Raw genomic sequence first — 15,869 nt, forward strand, 5'->3', positions numbered from 1 at the left:
ACTTATACACAAATGTCCGTAGCAGCATTATTCATAGTAGCTAAAAGATGGAAACAACTCAAGTGATTGCATGGATTATCTGGAGATGAATGGATAAACAAAATAAGGTATGTCCATACAATAGAATATTATTCAGCCATAAAAAGGAAAGAAGTGCTGATACATGCTACAATATCACAAAGCTTGAAAATATTATGCTAAATAAACAAAGACAGACACAGTCACATGTTGTGTGATTCCATTTTATATGAAATGTCCAAAAAAGGCAAATCCAGAAGACAGAAAATAAATTACTGGTTGTCAGGGGATGGGAGGAGAGAAGAATTAGGAGATACAGGATTTATTTTCGGGGTGAGGAAGTATTCTGGAATTAGGTAGTGGTGATGGTTGTGCAATAGTATGAATATACTAAAAACCATTGAATTGTAATTTTGAAAGTAGTAAATTATATGGAATACAAATTTTATCTCAATTTAAAAATTTAAATAAAAATAAATGAAATAAGCGTATATTGTTTCTCACAGCAGTTTCTTTTTTTTAATTTATAGATTTATTTTTTATTGGTGTTCAATTTGCCAACATATAGAATAACACCCAGTGCTCATCCCATCAAGTGCCCCCCTCAGTGCCCATCACCCAGTCATCCCCACCCTCTGCCCACCTCCCCTTCCACAACCCCTAGTTCGTTTCCCAGAGTCAGGAGTCTCTCATGTTCTGTCTCCCTTTCTGATATTTCCCACTCATTTTTTCTCCTTTCCCCTTTAGTCCTTTTCACTATTTTTTATATTCCCCAAATGAATGAGACCATCTAATGTTTGTCCTTCTCTGATTGACTTACTTCACTCAGCATAATACCCTCCAGTTCCATCCACGTCGAGCAAATGGTGGGTATTTGTCCTTTCTAATGGCTGAGTAATATTCCATTGTATACATAAACCACATCTTCTTCATCCATTCATCTTTCGATGGACACCGAGGCTCCTTCCACAGTTTGGTTATTGTCTCACAGCAGTTTCTGGGGGTCAAGAATTTGGGAGTGAATTGTCTGGGAGATTCTGACCTGAGGTTTCTCATAAGCAGTCAAGATGTCAGATGAAGATACAGTCATCTTAAGAAGTCCAGACTAAACTGGACGAGAGCTGGAAAAATTGTTTCAAAAGTAGTTCATTCACATGGCTATCATATTGATGCTAGTTGTTGGTGGGAGGGCTTGGTTCCTCTCCATGTGGGTTTCCTCACAGGGCCGAATGAGTATATTTATAACAGAGCAGCTGGCTTTCCCAAAAACAAATGATCAAAAAGATAGCAAGGTGGGAGATGCCATATCTTTTATTTCCTAACTTCAGAACCCATGAAAGTACTTTCGCAGAAAGTAAGAGATTTTGTTTATCTTCGAATCACTTTTCTTTCCTTATTAAGAAAGTCAGGGTCTTTACCAACTAGAACACTGAGAACACAACCTCCTATTATAGGAATGATAGATAGATAGATGATAGATAGATATTGGAATGTTGTTCTCTATCTCCAATTTATTCTACTTTTTCTACATTATCAGCAACTATAACTCCCATTAACTATGTCAGCATGAAGTGGGGAATGGAGGGAGGGGTTTAGGGCAGCAAAATCAGGTAATACCATTGGGTAAAGAACAGTAGATGGAGCTGGAGAAAGATAAACCCTGGGGAAAAGATATACAGTAAATGATAGATTTTCACAATATCATCTGTTTAGTTACTAGAGAGCTTGACAGTTAGAAGGTTATAGCATCTCAGTCCAGCCAAGCCACACAAAATGAAAGAGTATTAGATTCTGCTACCTGAAAACAGAATACAACCAAATTCAAGAGGGCAAAGAATGAGATCAAAGACCATCTACTTACCATAGAAATACCTCTTATTCAAGTATAAGTCAGTGGGAAAAAAGCATCAAGCTGATTTTTTAAATGTTGTAGAACAAAGAAAAAGGAATTCATACTCAGTGTGAGAAGAAACCTCTGAATACAATCTAATTTAAGATCCAGAAAAAGAAAATTATAGAAATCTGTTTGCTGGTTTAGCAGTGTATAAAAAAATAAGACTCTTATAAAAAATTAATCCTAGAAAAACTCTTCTGGAAAAAATATAAGGAGAACAGTCCAAGATGTAAGAGAACAGGATGAAATGAACATGGAGATGAGTGAGGAAAGAAAATATATGAACCCAAATATATAATAATATTTAAATCGACATTTGGAGGCGACATTTACAATATGAAAAAAGATGAGGGAAAAGGAATGGAGAAAATGGGATTTTTAAAAATAATAGTTATGGACAACAAAGAAAGAGCTGGACAGAAGAATTATTGATGTTCCTTCCTAAGAATAAAACTTGAGTCAGAAACAGTAATCAAAGATCTATTTTAGGAACATTTTTCTGAGTTGAAAAACACTGGAGTATGAAAGTTAGGAAGGAAAGGGTTGACTCCTTCTCTACACAAGGGTATAAATGACCTCATTCAGATCTCGTTGTAAACATGTCAACAGTATTTTTTCCAAGTAATCTCTAGCTGTAGAACATTATCATCAGGATATGCCTGGTCTGTCTAGGTTGCTTATTTTGAATACAGCAGGAATGTCTGGATTTAAGGAACATAGCTGGAGAATAAGGGGTAATCATGTAAGCATTTTCCTATCCATGTGTAGTTGATGGAATATAAATGAAACGGTCCTTCAAAACCAAAATAGCTCCCTTTGTGAATAAGATTTCCATGCACATTTGTTCAAAATTAATTGGTTCCATGCACATTGTTCAAAATGCGTTGGTTAATCCAAAACCAAAGCCCAAGCCCCAATGTGTTAAAAAACAAAAAAGATATTTTGCAAACTTTTGCAACCTTTTGATGATTTCAGGCTTCTCCAGGAAAAGAATGCTTTCTTTCTACCTGGTGTGTTTGCCTCTATTCTTTGAATTATTCAAAAACTTTGATGAGGAGTGAAATCTATGGCTCTTGAGTCTGCTTTGACTTTTGCATTAGAACAAAGATTGAAAGAATGAATCATGTTCCAGGTAAGACTAATGACAGTAATAATTGTCACTTACTATGAGCCAGGTACTGTGCTATACATTTTCTATCCATGCTTTCATTGAACCTTAACAACAAATGTAAGCAGTAAAGTCATTATTCTACTTTATGTTGAGGAAACTGAGTCTTGGAGAGGGTCATTAGAGGACATTTAAAAGTCTCAACTCAAGTAGCAGAGTTGACATTCAGTCTATGTTATTGGATTGCCAAGCTTGAGTCCTTAACTATTGAGCTTCTTGACTCCCCTTGACAAAAAGATAAATGCATAGACATATTCTGAAAAAAGTTTAGAATTATATGGATAAAGGAAAAACCTTACAGGAATATGTACAAACATGTTGTGCATAAAGGAACCAGGCTGGCCTCAGGCTTTTATTTGCAATGCTAGTGCCAGAATACAATGGAGTAAGATTTTCAGAGTTTTTGGAAGAGAAATGCTCCAACCCAGATTTTAAAAATTCACTCAAATAGATGTGAAGGCAATCAAAAGACAATCTTCTGTGTGTAACAGACTAAAAGTCTCTATTCACCTATCCTATGAAAAAGCAGAAAGCAAGAAAACAATAACCTTTAAGATTAAGAGACGAATCAAAATTAAAGGGAAAAATAGGAAGATGTAAAAGAATTGGCAACAAGCATTGAAAACCTTTGAAATAAGTCTAAAGAATTATAAACTTGGTTACAAAATGGAATATAGTTGTCAAATTGCAATCCTGATAGAAAGATTATATAATATAAAGACAATTTTAAAAATATAAAAAAATTTAAAGTAAACTCCAGATTACATTAAAAAAGACTAGAAATGGAGATGAGAAAGGGAAGTGTTGCTTCATCATTCATATATAGAAGAAAATCCAAAGATATCATTTCATTTCTTATTTTGGTAATTAGAAAAAAATATAGGTTAGTAATATTTTTGAAAAAGTTGAAAGAGAACTACTAGTGATCTTCAAAAACAGAAGATAATAAAAGAAAATAAAATCACATAACATATAAGAACATATTTTTTTATATATGAAAATAATAAAATTATAAAAGATATAAGACCAAGTATATACATGTTAATTAAATTATCTATGACTTAGTTTCTTATCTATGAGTAGGACTAATAATATCTACCCGAGAAGATATTGTGAAAATGAAAATGGTTACTATACATCAAGTGTTTAGAATGATGTCTAGCACATCATAAATACTATATAATATTAGCTGTATTATAGTATTCTACTGTATTTTAATTTTTTCTATAGTAATACAATGTTACTTTTTAAAGTCCAAACAGTAAGCAGACATTACTTTTTAAATCGAAAAGAAAAATAAATGTTATTTTAAAAATTAGACAACAGTTTTAGGACAAATTTTTCTTTCTATCTTCCCTTCTACTATATAAAACAATCAACTTTATAAATGATTATTATATATATTAAACATATATATACATTATATATATAATAGAGTGGCATAAAATCTGAGTTTGAGTTTTAAGATCCTTGACCATTATAATTGCACATCCTCTATTTATTTCTCCAAAACTTCTACATTGCCCTTGGTTAGATTCCATTTTTTCTTCTTTAAATTGCACCCCAGGGATTATAGGCACCGAATGTGATCTCATAAACTTCTAGAATTATAAAATATGCATTAGCAATTGTAACACTTGGCATTATGCTAGAGTACAGAAAATTTGCTATGTCCTATCCATCAACATTACCTCAAAGAGGGTCTGAAGAATGCAGCCCAGGTAATTATAAATGTTTGGAGAATCAGTAATAATCATGAGAGTAGATATTAATGTATTTTCCACACCTTTCTTTTTCAGGTTAGGTCCATAGAAATAAAGTAGAGAAATGTTCAGAAAATCTGAGCACAAATGTATGTACACCTACACTCCCACCTACCCAAGAGAAAATCCTTAGATTGAAACAATGAATACTTGCAATGTGAACCCAATCAGACCTTTCGATTCCTGGCTGTGTTACATACTCAGAGATTTAGTTTTCAAAGGATATAAAAGGAGAAATGATGAGACAGATGTGGGACAAGTTATACAACACTGCCTACCACAGAAAACAATCCCCTTGCAGAGACAGGCAAGCACCTGTTTTTCTAATTAAAGTTATCTCACATTTAAGAGGACAGAAAAAAGGAGCGATCAAAACCTTTTTCTAACTTCCATCACTAGGGGCACATTCATCAATGTTTTTGTAGAAATTCTCTTTAGTAGAAATTCACACTAGATGACAGCATATAGGCTTCTCTTTGTTTTCTGGCGTTGCTTTTTAAATACTCTTTCTTAGGCATTTTATTGGGGAACTTTGGGAGAGCGTATCAAGTACTCCTAACATGGAATCATGGAAACTCATCACTCCATCTTAAACCACTTTTTCATCAGGTTAAAACTTTAAATGACACAAACTGAACTTTAAAATTGTTATTTGGAATTATACCTTCCTTGTGGTTCTTAGCACAACTCTTCAACCTAGTTCTAATATCCTAGAATTAGGAAACTATACTAGCATCCACGTACTCCCCATGTTTTAATGATTTTATTGATTTTTTTTTTACATGTCCTCTCAGTCATCACCTTTTCAGATTGAATCCATGCTTTTCAACCTTATTCTCTCTTCACCAACACCTTATTGCCTTTGATCACAAAAGCACATTTTCCTAAGACCTTCATATGTGGAAGTACTCAGAGCACTAATAATTTGGTGCTCAAAGAAATATTCTAAAATTTTAGTTCACCCAGTGAAGAAAACCATCAATAAAACAAAAAGACAACCTACTGAATGAGAGAAGATATTTGCAAATGATATATCCTGTAAGGCGTTAATATCCAAAATATACAAAGAACTTTTACAACTCAACACTCAAAAAACAAATGATCTGATTAAAATGCGCACAGGAACCCAATAGACATTTTTCCAAAGAAGACATACAGATGGCCGACAAACACACGAAAAGATGCTCAACACCACGAATCATCAAGGAAATGCAAATCAAAACAATAATGAGCTATCACTTCACACCTGTCAGAACAGCTAAAATAAAAAACACAAGAAATAACAGGTTTTGGCAAGGATGTGAAAAAAAAAAGGGGGGAACCCTCTTACACTGTTGGTGGGAATACAAACTGGTGCTTCCACTGTAGAAAACAGTATAGAGGGGATCCCTGGGTGGCTCAGCGGTTTGGCGCCTGCCTTTGGCCCAGGGCGCGATCCTGGAGTCCTAGGATCGAGTCCCGCGTGGGGCTCCCGGCATGGAGCCTGCTTCTCCCTCCTCCTGTCTCTCTGCCTTTCTCTCTCTGTCTATCATAAATAAATAAATCTTAAAAAAAAGAAAACCGTATAGAAGTTCCTTTAAAAATTAAAAATAGAATTACCATATGATTCAATAATTCCATTACTGGCTTTTTACCCAAAGAAAACAGAAACAGTAACTCGAAAAGCTATATACACCCCTAAGTCTATGGAAGCATTGTTCACAATAGCCAAGATATGGAAGCAACCCAAGAGTCCATCCACAGGTGAATAAAGAAGATGTGGTTTATACATATACAATGGAATATTACCCAGCCATAAAAAAGAATGAAATCATGCCATTTGCAACAAAGAATGAAATCATGCTGTTTTCACAACCTGGGTGGCTCAATGGTTGAATGTCTGCCATCAGATCAGGGTGTGATCCTGGAGTCCTGGGATCGAATCCTACAACGGGCTCCTCACAGGGAGCCTGCATCTCCTTCCTCTGCCTTTCTCTCTGTGTCTCTCATGAATAAATAAGATCTTAAAAAAAAAAAACACAATAACATGGATGGACTAAGGGGATATAACACAAAGTGAAATAGTCAGCTAGAAAAAAACAAATGCCATATGATTTTACTCACATGGAATTTAAGAAACAAAGTAAATGAGCAAACAAAGAGACAAACCAAAACAAACAAAACAAAAAACCCCAGATTCTCAAATATAGAGAACAAACTGGTAATTGCCAGAGGGGAGGTAGGTGGAGGGATGGGTGAAATAGATAAAGGGAATCAAGAGTACATTAACTTGGGGTACCTGAGTGGTTCAGTTGGTTAAGCATCTGACTCCTGATTTCAGCTCATGATCTCAGGGTTTTAAGATTGAGCCCCATGTTGGGCTCAGCACTTGGCACAGAGTTTGCTTGAGATTCTTTCCCCCTCCCATTTCCTCCCCTTCTGTTCCTCCTCCCTTGCTTGCACTCTCTCTCTTTCTCTCTCTCTCTCATAAATAAATAAATAAATAAATAAATAAATAAATAAATAAATAAAATCTTTAAAAAGAGATGAGCACTGAGAATTATATAGAATTGTTGAAGCATTATATTCCACATCTGAAACTAATATATATCTTATGTATCTTAATTATACTTGAATTTTAAAAATTAAAAATAAAGAATAAGTCATCATTGATGCAAATAAATAAGTAAAAAAAATATTTGTTCAATGTCTATTTAATGGCTGTCAGGAAGAAATTGGCTTCTACTAATAAGAGAGAATACTGCTTGCTTTATATCAAAAATGTGCACCATCAAAAAATATTGAAGTGCAAGCAGCTGACAAAATATTGTCTGAGTATTCACTGCCTCTCCCATTTCCTCCTAACAAGAGTGGATTTTGGCTGCAGGACAGGCACCCAGACCCTCCTTTGCTCTGCTAAACCTGAGAAATAAGTACATTTGGAGGAAAAAAACAAACCTAAAGAAACCAGAGAAACTTGGTTATTCTCCATCATAAAGGGCTCAAGTAGAAAGGGAAGGAGAACAGAGAAGTCCAACATAGGGCTGAGTAATAGAAGAGTTTGCAGGAGAAAAGAGAGGGGGATCATTCACTTCAAAAACCACTGCCAGACGTGTGCGCGTGAGTGCTGTGTGTACGCCTGGGGATGGAATTGAAGAACATTCTCTTCCAGAACATTTACTATTTATTAATCATATTCTGCCATTTTAGCATTTCGTCAAAAGATACTGAGAAGATATGAAATGCTTCCAATTATATTTTCCTGTCCTAATCATGGGATGTATTTTTTCATTCATGTAACACCACAGGGTGATAGGTCCAAGTGGAGCTCCAGATATATGTGGGTTACAAAGATAAGCCATTTATTAGATAGGCTGACCATAAAAAAACAATTTAGTGTCTTGAAATTGCCTCCATTTCACTGTTTTTCCATCTTTTATGATTAGACAGCTATTTGCCTCTTGATCTTCACCAGTAACAGCAATAAATGGTAACATGCAGATATAGATGCAGTTCAGCTATCTTTAAAAACGTGTTTTTCCAGATTTTCTGATAGTAAAACATTTGCCAATTTTTTGGCAATTCTTGTTTTCTCCATAGATTTCCTTTGTGATTTTTTTTGAACCAGACAACTTCTTGCAAGGCATATTTAAATTTTACATATTTACATGGCAGTTGACAGGTTAGAAATAAAATAAGTTATCCATTCCAGATAAATAGCACCATGTCATGTGTCATGGGTTGTGTCCCCCACAAAAAAAGATATGTTGAAGCTCTAACCTCCAATACCTCAGAATGTGACTTTATCTGGAAATAGAGTCTTTTAAGAAGTGATAAAGTTAAAATAGATCATTAGAATGAACCCCAATCCAATATGACTGGTGTCCTTATAAAAAATTGAAATTTGGACATAGAGATAGACTTGCACTAGGGAGGACAAGATGAAGAGATGTAGGGAGAATGTCATGTGGGGGTAGTGGACTGGAGTTCCACAGGTAAACCAAGGGACATCTGGGACTGTTAGGAGTTATATGAACAGTTAGGTAGTCAGAGCCAGGGTCCCCAACAAGAAAATATGCAGTCAGAACAGCTCAAATAAAACAGCACTGACATTCTGTTTTCCAGCTTAGACAGGACTGCACTGACATTCTGCTTTTAAGCCTTTGCACAAATGACTTCTGAAAAATGTCCTAGAATAAGACAATTAACCATAAAAGCATTGTCAATATCATGGGCAGGGGCAGTTAAGACCTAAGCCTCCGGATGTCAGCCAAAAAAAGGACCATCAGCACATGGACATTAACCTAATAAGTAGACAGACACGTGACCAAAGCCCTGATTGGCAGGACTCAGCACACCCTGATTGCTTAAGAAAGTTCTGCAAAAGAGCTCATAAAACCCCCTAAACTTAGAAACTCCTAGGGCAACTCACTCAGGCCCCTCTCCCTCTCCAGGAGCTTCATACTCTTGCTCAATAAACTTTGCTTTGCTGCCCACTACTCTGGTCTACCTCTTCATTTTTTGAAGCAGCTCAACCAAGAGCCCAGGCCCTAAGGGAACAAAACTCCTGTAACGAGACTACCAGAAGCTGGAAAAGGCAAAAGAGAATCCTTACACTATAGGTTTTAGAGAGAGCAGGGCCCTACCAAAACCTTAATTTCAGATGCTTGTAGCCTCCAGAATAGTGAGACAATATATTTGTTGTTCTAAACCACCGAGTTTGTAGTACTGTGTCATGGCACCCCAGCCAACAAATACATCATATATTAAACAGTCTCAGTGGTTTGGCTGACTATCATTACTGTAACGAGGGGACTATGGGCTGGATGTGTTCAGGATTCCTGTGGTCTGCACCAGGTAATTTGCAGTCACTCCTTGTGAAAGTACTTGATAGGTAAGTGTCTTCCCTATGAGGAATTTTTTTCTCTTCACTTTTCCTCCCTTCCTTCTTTCCTTCCTTCCTTTGTTCCTTCTTTTTTAAAGTTCACCTTGATTATGTTGTCTCCCTTCGCAAGATTGGGTCAATTTGCATTTTTTAAGTATTTAAGGAGTTGCTCATGGAAACCTGAGTTCATTAGAACCATATCCTCAATGTATTCTAATTTAATTTCAGCATTTCAGCCTGATGCCCAGGTGAGTCTCCTGGCTCATTGTCAACCACTTAATATGACTTGGTTAACCCCCATCTCATCTGTCTCAATCCTGGGGCAGAGCTCAGCAATATAATCAAAATGTCCCTTCTCGCATTACTAGTTTCTTCTTACACTGAAATTTTAATTGTACTTTGTGCCCCAGCAAAATGTTCTTGGCTTTAACATGGCTGTATCATAATGGCTAAATCAGAATAGTTAATCTTAATACCTGCCCCAAACTAGCAATCCAAGAGCAAGTCAGTAACACTAGTATTCAGATACACTGAGATTGATCCAGGTTCCACCTGAATGATAACCACTGCCTGAAGGCTGTGGAAAAAGACAACATATGTAAGATGTCCTTAGGGAATCTTCCTCTGCCTTAACACCCTCCCTCTCTAACTGCTCAAACACACTCCAATCCTGAGATCTGAAGGGAGGCCTTAGGTGAGGCTAGAATAACCCAGATCGTAGAGATTAAGATACAGGAGATGCCACATTCTAGCTGCATTTCAGGCTGGTGCTACCGATGGTCATACCAGAATTGTTACAAGGCAATAAATGATTAATCATCAGATGGATTGTATCTATCTGCACTCAGCCACTTGGGTAACCAGTTTAGTCTTTTCCATAGTCTCCTACTGCATCCAATTTATGTAAATCAACTTTGGTATAAATTGATTGCAATGTTTCCCTAGCTCTTCTTCCCATCAATATCCCCTGCAATATGACTTTGCAGCTCCTCACACTTAGAGAGAGAGGAACTAGACTTGCAACTTGCTTGAACCACTATAATACAGCAAAAGTGATGGTGTACTAGTTTCACATGGCCTCAAGAGGCTGTGCACACTTCCGCTATATCTCTTTGGAACCCTGGCTCTACCATAGAAAAAGCCTGGCAAACCTAATAGGGAATGGTGGACCATGTGAAGAAGAAAGACAGGGCTCCAACAGACAACTAGCCAATCCCCATAGGCTTAGCCTTAGCAAAGCTGCAGCTGACCACAGACACATGGAGCCCAGTTGAAACCAAAAGATTTGCCTAAATGAATTCAGACTAAATTGCTGAACCATAAAATTATAAGCTCAATAGTCATTCTTTTTTAAGCCATTAAGTTTTGGAGCAGTTTGTTTTGCAGAAATAATAAATGATAGCAATAACAAAGACATCCTTCCATTAATGATATAAAAACTATCAGTGTGATATTTTTAAAAAATAACTGAAATCATGGGTCTGATATGCTAATATATTTTTCTAATATACAATAAAATGAATAGGTTGTTATTAAATTCTCTCACAAACGTTAAAGAAATTGGGAAAAAGAAGATACTATTCCAGGCAAGGCAGATGGTCAAGAGGACACTTAGAGAGGAGAGAAAATTTAAGTAGATTTGGAAGAACATGTAGGATGTGACTGCATAGAGATCAGCCAGGACAAAAAACTGGATTAGGGAGGAAAAGGATACTCTACAAATATACAGTACATTTGTGGGACAGTGAATAATTCAGCATGGTTAAGACATTGTTTTGTGAAGTTCTAAATCTGGAAAAAGAATTTGGTTTTGAGAAAAACTTTAAAGGAAATTAATGTTTTCACTTGAAAAGCTAAAAAAAAAAATCACCATCTGTTCTTTCAAACTGAGACCAATGTATTTCAACACATTCTAACCTCACTTTTAACCTAAAGAAGTTGATTTTCAAGGATCACAACTCTCCTTTAAAGTCCTTTTTCATGATAAGGAACAGAGAATGACTTGCCATTCCTACATTAAATGATTTGGATGCAGTATGAGGCAGTTCTAGAGCTGGTAACAAAGTAAACAGAAAATGCCAGTGACACCAGCTGATGCTTGTTCAGCAGCTAATGAGCTGTGTTACTTTGAGCAATGACATGTCTCTGGATCTCAGCCTCCTTATTCATCAAATGCATAGGGTTAAACCAGATGATCTCTAAGATCCCTTCCAGCTCTAAAATTCTGTCATTCTCTGTCAGAGGTTTAGTCAGACAAGCAGTCATCAAGAGATGGTCAAATTCAGTGCTGATTCAGCCCACTGGGCTTCTGAGTTCTTAAGGGCAGAAATGATGTGGTCCTGGTTTACCAAGCCCTGAGTGCCGCTCCATGTGTAACAGCTCAGTGTAACTCAGGATCTTTCCTGTGTGTGTGTGCGTGTGTGTTGAAATGAGGGTGAATAATGATAAAGTTAGGGTCTTATGACTATATTATATTTAGTCAGTCTGAAAGATTATTATGTTTCTAAGAAGTACTTAAGAGATTGAGTCACACTTTGCCTGCAAATACTGTCGTCAGGGTTAGCAAATTTCCAAAGCCAGATATCCTTAAAGGGAGCTCCTGGTGATCTCGTCTGGCAATTCAAAACAGCATCTGTTACAGCACTCAAAACAAAGCCCAGTGTCACTGAAATGAATGATAAATGGGAAAGGAGAAGAAGAGAAAGCCTTCTCAGAATCACCACTTATTCAATATCCATCCATTCACTCCAACCCTTTCTAGATTGTAGAAATCTAGAAGTATTTCTAGATTTTGTAGGCATCTAGAAGTTGTAGGCATCAGAGTATAGCAAGGAACAAAACCAATGAAAAATCCCTGCCCTTATGGACCATACAATCTGTTTCCAATTATTCCTTCTTTTTTTAAAAGATTTTATTTATTTGTTAGAGAGAGAGAGAGAGAGAGGCAGAGACACAGGCAGAGGGAGAAGCAGGCTCCATGCAGGGAGCCTAATGCAGGACTCCATCCCTGGACCCCAGGATCACATCCTGGGCCAAAGTCAGGCGCTAAACCGCTGAGCCACCCAGGGATCCCCAATGGCTGAGAGGAAAGCAAGTGCACAGGGAGGGCAGATGCATTCCATTTGGAAAATGGTGGTGGTTCTGTGTGGCTGGAGCAGTCATTCTACACCTCATTGCACAGGAAGATCACCAGGAGAGCCTTTCCAACCACAGATACCTTGACCCTACCACCAGATTGATAAAGTCAGAATCTTTAGGGGTAGAGTACAGGCCTCCCTGTACTCTAAAAAATTTTTAATTTAAATTTTAAAGCTCTTCAGGTTCTAAACAACTCTAAACTATAGCCAAGGTAGAGAACTATTAGGCTAGAATAGCATTTCTAAAATTTTAATGAAAATTCAAAGAGGTTATCAGTCCTGAGTTATCAGACTTCTCCTGGGGTTATGTCCCCTTGGATCTTCCCTCCTTCACTTTAAGCACTGCATTCCAGCCCCACCTCCATTCCCATGCCATCCCCTACTCCCAACTCAAGCAGGGTGCAGTACCCTGGTCCTTGGTTTATCCAGTACTGGACAGAAAGAGCTGAAAGTCAGAGACTCTATATCTGGCTGGCAGTGACTGGCTGGGTGACCAAAACTAACTCACTTCTGTAGGCTTCAGTTGTCTCATTTTGTTAATCTAGCCTCAGGAATTGGATTAAACAATCATTAAGGAAACCCAATATAAAATTCTATAATTGCATTGAAAGCATTTGCTGAACATGATTACGTTATTGAAAATATATTGTGTAATCTCAAGCCTTTTTCCCTGGATATAGAAGAAGTTTTATTTTTTTTAATACAGAATCTATCTTTATAAGCTCATATCACGGTGTAGAAAGATAAGACTTATGAAATATTAACTAATGTTTTGCCCCCAGATTTCTCCCCTCTGCCCTTCTCTCCTAGTCCAGTAGATGATTCTGTGCTTTCTGCCTCAGGGAGAGTGACACATTTGAAAGTAGAAAAATGGGTGTCTTCCCTGCTTTAGTTTCCATAAGTCTAAGCCTTTAGGGCAGAGGCTGTAAAATGGTGGCCCTAGGGGCAAAACTGGGCCATGGAAAGTGTTTTTTGTTTTGTTTTGTTTTGTTTTTACTCACAGTGACTATTAAAGTGTTTTTTGTTTTGTTTTGTTTTGTTTTTACTCACAGTGACTATTTTTCCAAAATGAATTAATTTCCAACATTTAAAATCAGGAAAGTTTGCATAATGTGAAAATTTCCAGCTTCTTCTTGAAAAACAAATGGGAAGACTTGGTAACTTTGGACTTCAAAGAGAGATCCAAAGCATCTTTTTTCCTAGATCAAAGTGTCCTGGAAAGAAGCAAGACCACAGAGCCTTAGCTCGGGCTAAGAGCCACATGCAGCCCCAGGGATTCATCATGAAGATAGTGGGGAGGTCTGCCAGGACCAGGACAGAAGATTGAAAACTCAGTGGTAACACATGTGGTCCCACAGCCAGGGACTCAGTGGATCAAGGATGGATCTCAGCACATGATTTTGTATACAAACAACAAAAAAGACAGATACTTCCAATTACACCCATCTCAGTCCTAGGTAGGCACTTCAGTTCTAGGTAAGTGCCCCCAGAATTGTCACACAATCCTTTGGGGCAGAGAGAGAAATAGAAAATCCCAAACAGAGGGATTAAGTCTCTGTCACATGAAAGGAATGGAGACTCAAAATAGAAATTAATTTGAATTTTAGAAAAGTAAAAGAAGGGGCAGCCCAGGTGGCTCAGCGTTTAGTGCCGCCTTCAGCCCAGGGTGTGGTCCTGGAGACCCAGAATTGAGTCCCACGTCAGGCTCCCTGCATGGAGCCTGCTTCTCCCTCGGCCTGTGTCTCTGCCTCTCTCTCTCTCTCTCTTTCTCTCAATCTCTCTCTGTGTGTCTCTCATGAATACATAAATGAAATCTTAAAAAAAAAAAAAAAAAGAAAGAAATGTATCTTTTCTGCATGCCTCAGTTTGGGACCTAGATATGTACTCATTATAAAAGGCAGTCAACACAGTAAAATTGTACTTATCTACTTGTTTTTTATGTGCACACACCCTTTTAAAAGGACATCAGGAGGGCAGCCCGGTGGCTCAGCAGTTTAGTGCTGCCTTTGACCCAAGGCCTGATCTTGGAGACCCAGGATCGAGTCCCACGTCGGGCTCTCTGCATGGAGCCTGCTTCTCCCTCCGCCTGTGACTCTGCCTCTCTCTCTCTCTCTCTCTCTGTATGACTCTCATGAATAAATAAATACAATCTTTTTTTAAAAATTAAAAAAAATAACAAATAAAAATAAAAGGACATCAGGTATAGATGAGAACAGTGGTAAGAACATACAACTATGGCTGAATCTTCTCTTCCTGAGACAAAGAACTGGTTCATTTTGAAGAGTTTGGAGATGGACTTGATCTGGACATGTGGTTCTTGACATGATTGGATCATGGACTCCTTTGAGTAGCTTATAAAAGATAGAGAACTTTTGTCCCAAAAGTGATACAATGACACTAAATTTTGTGTATAATTCCAGGGGCTTCCCTGGAATTATTCCCCTTCAGAAGCCCATCTGTGGATCTCAAGAAAACCTTCCCCACAGGGGCTGCCTATGCCTGACACTCTCCCTGTCCCCATTTTCTTCCAGAGAGTTTCAGTGAATAAAAGAAAATCCTCAGCCTATTTGGAACACAAAGAAAACTGCCTCCCACAGTCTGTCACCCTGTCACCCTCACCATCTGCAGCCATTTAAAGTGCTTGCCCATTCCCAACCCCCATGGCACCATCCTGCATGGAGGTCAGGTGTGTTCTGAACTCTGCCCTGAGTACCTTCTTTGGGGCTGCCTGACATCAATGCACATTATAAATAGAAGGGGATGAGGCCCTGAGTGCTCACCTCACTTCTGGCAGGAGATGCTTAGATTTGCCGCCTGTCAGGAAATTCACTCTGAACACAAAAGAATCCTGGGCAAGAGATGGTCAGTCAGAAAGAGTGCAGAAGTACGTGGCTGAAGGTGAGGCAGAAAGCACACTGTGCCAACTGGAAGGCATAGCACACGGTTCAGTTGACTCAGCTAATGCAAACCTCTATCCAGACACCATACCACATTGCTGGAGCCTCCTTTGTGGGAACAACTGGTT

The 15,869-nt window shown here is 37.8% G+C and overlaps 1 long non-coding RNA gene across 1 annotated transcript in view; it reads right to left on the minus strand.

Moving 5' to 3' along the window:
* Window positions 1-633: 633 nt before the first annotated feature.
* The window catches only part of LOC140641576 (uncharacterized), a 55,089-nt gene continuing 39,853 nt past the window's right edge, over window positions 634-15,869 (minus strand). Inside the window, exon 4 of the long non-coding RNA XR_012038170.1 lies at window positions 634-1,015. This is a non-coding gene — a long non-coding RNA (uncharacterized lncRNA). The remainder of the gene's footprint in view (window positions 1,016-15,869) is intronic.

The sequence above is a fragment of the Canis lupus genome, chromosome 10 (assembly GCF_048164855.1).
Source record: "Canis lupus baileyi chromosome 10, mCanLup2.hap1, whole genome shotgun sequence".
In the NCBI taxonomy this organism is placed as follows: domain Eukaryota; kingdom Metazoa; phylum Chordata; class Mammalia; order Carnivora; family Canidae; genus Canis; species Canis lupus.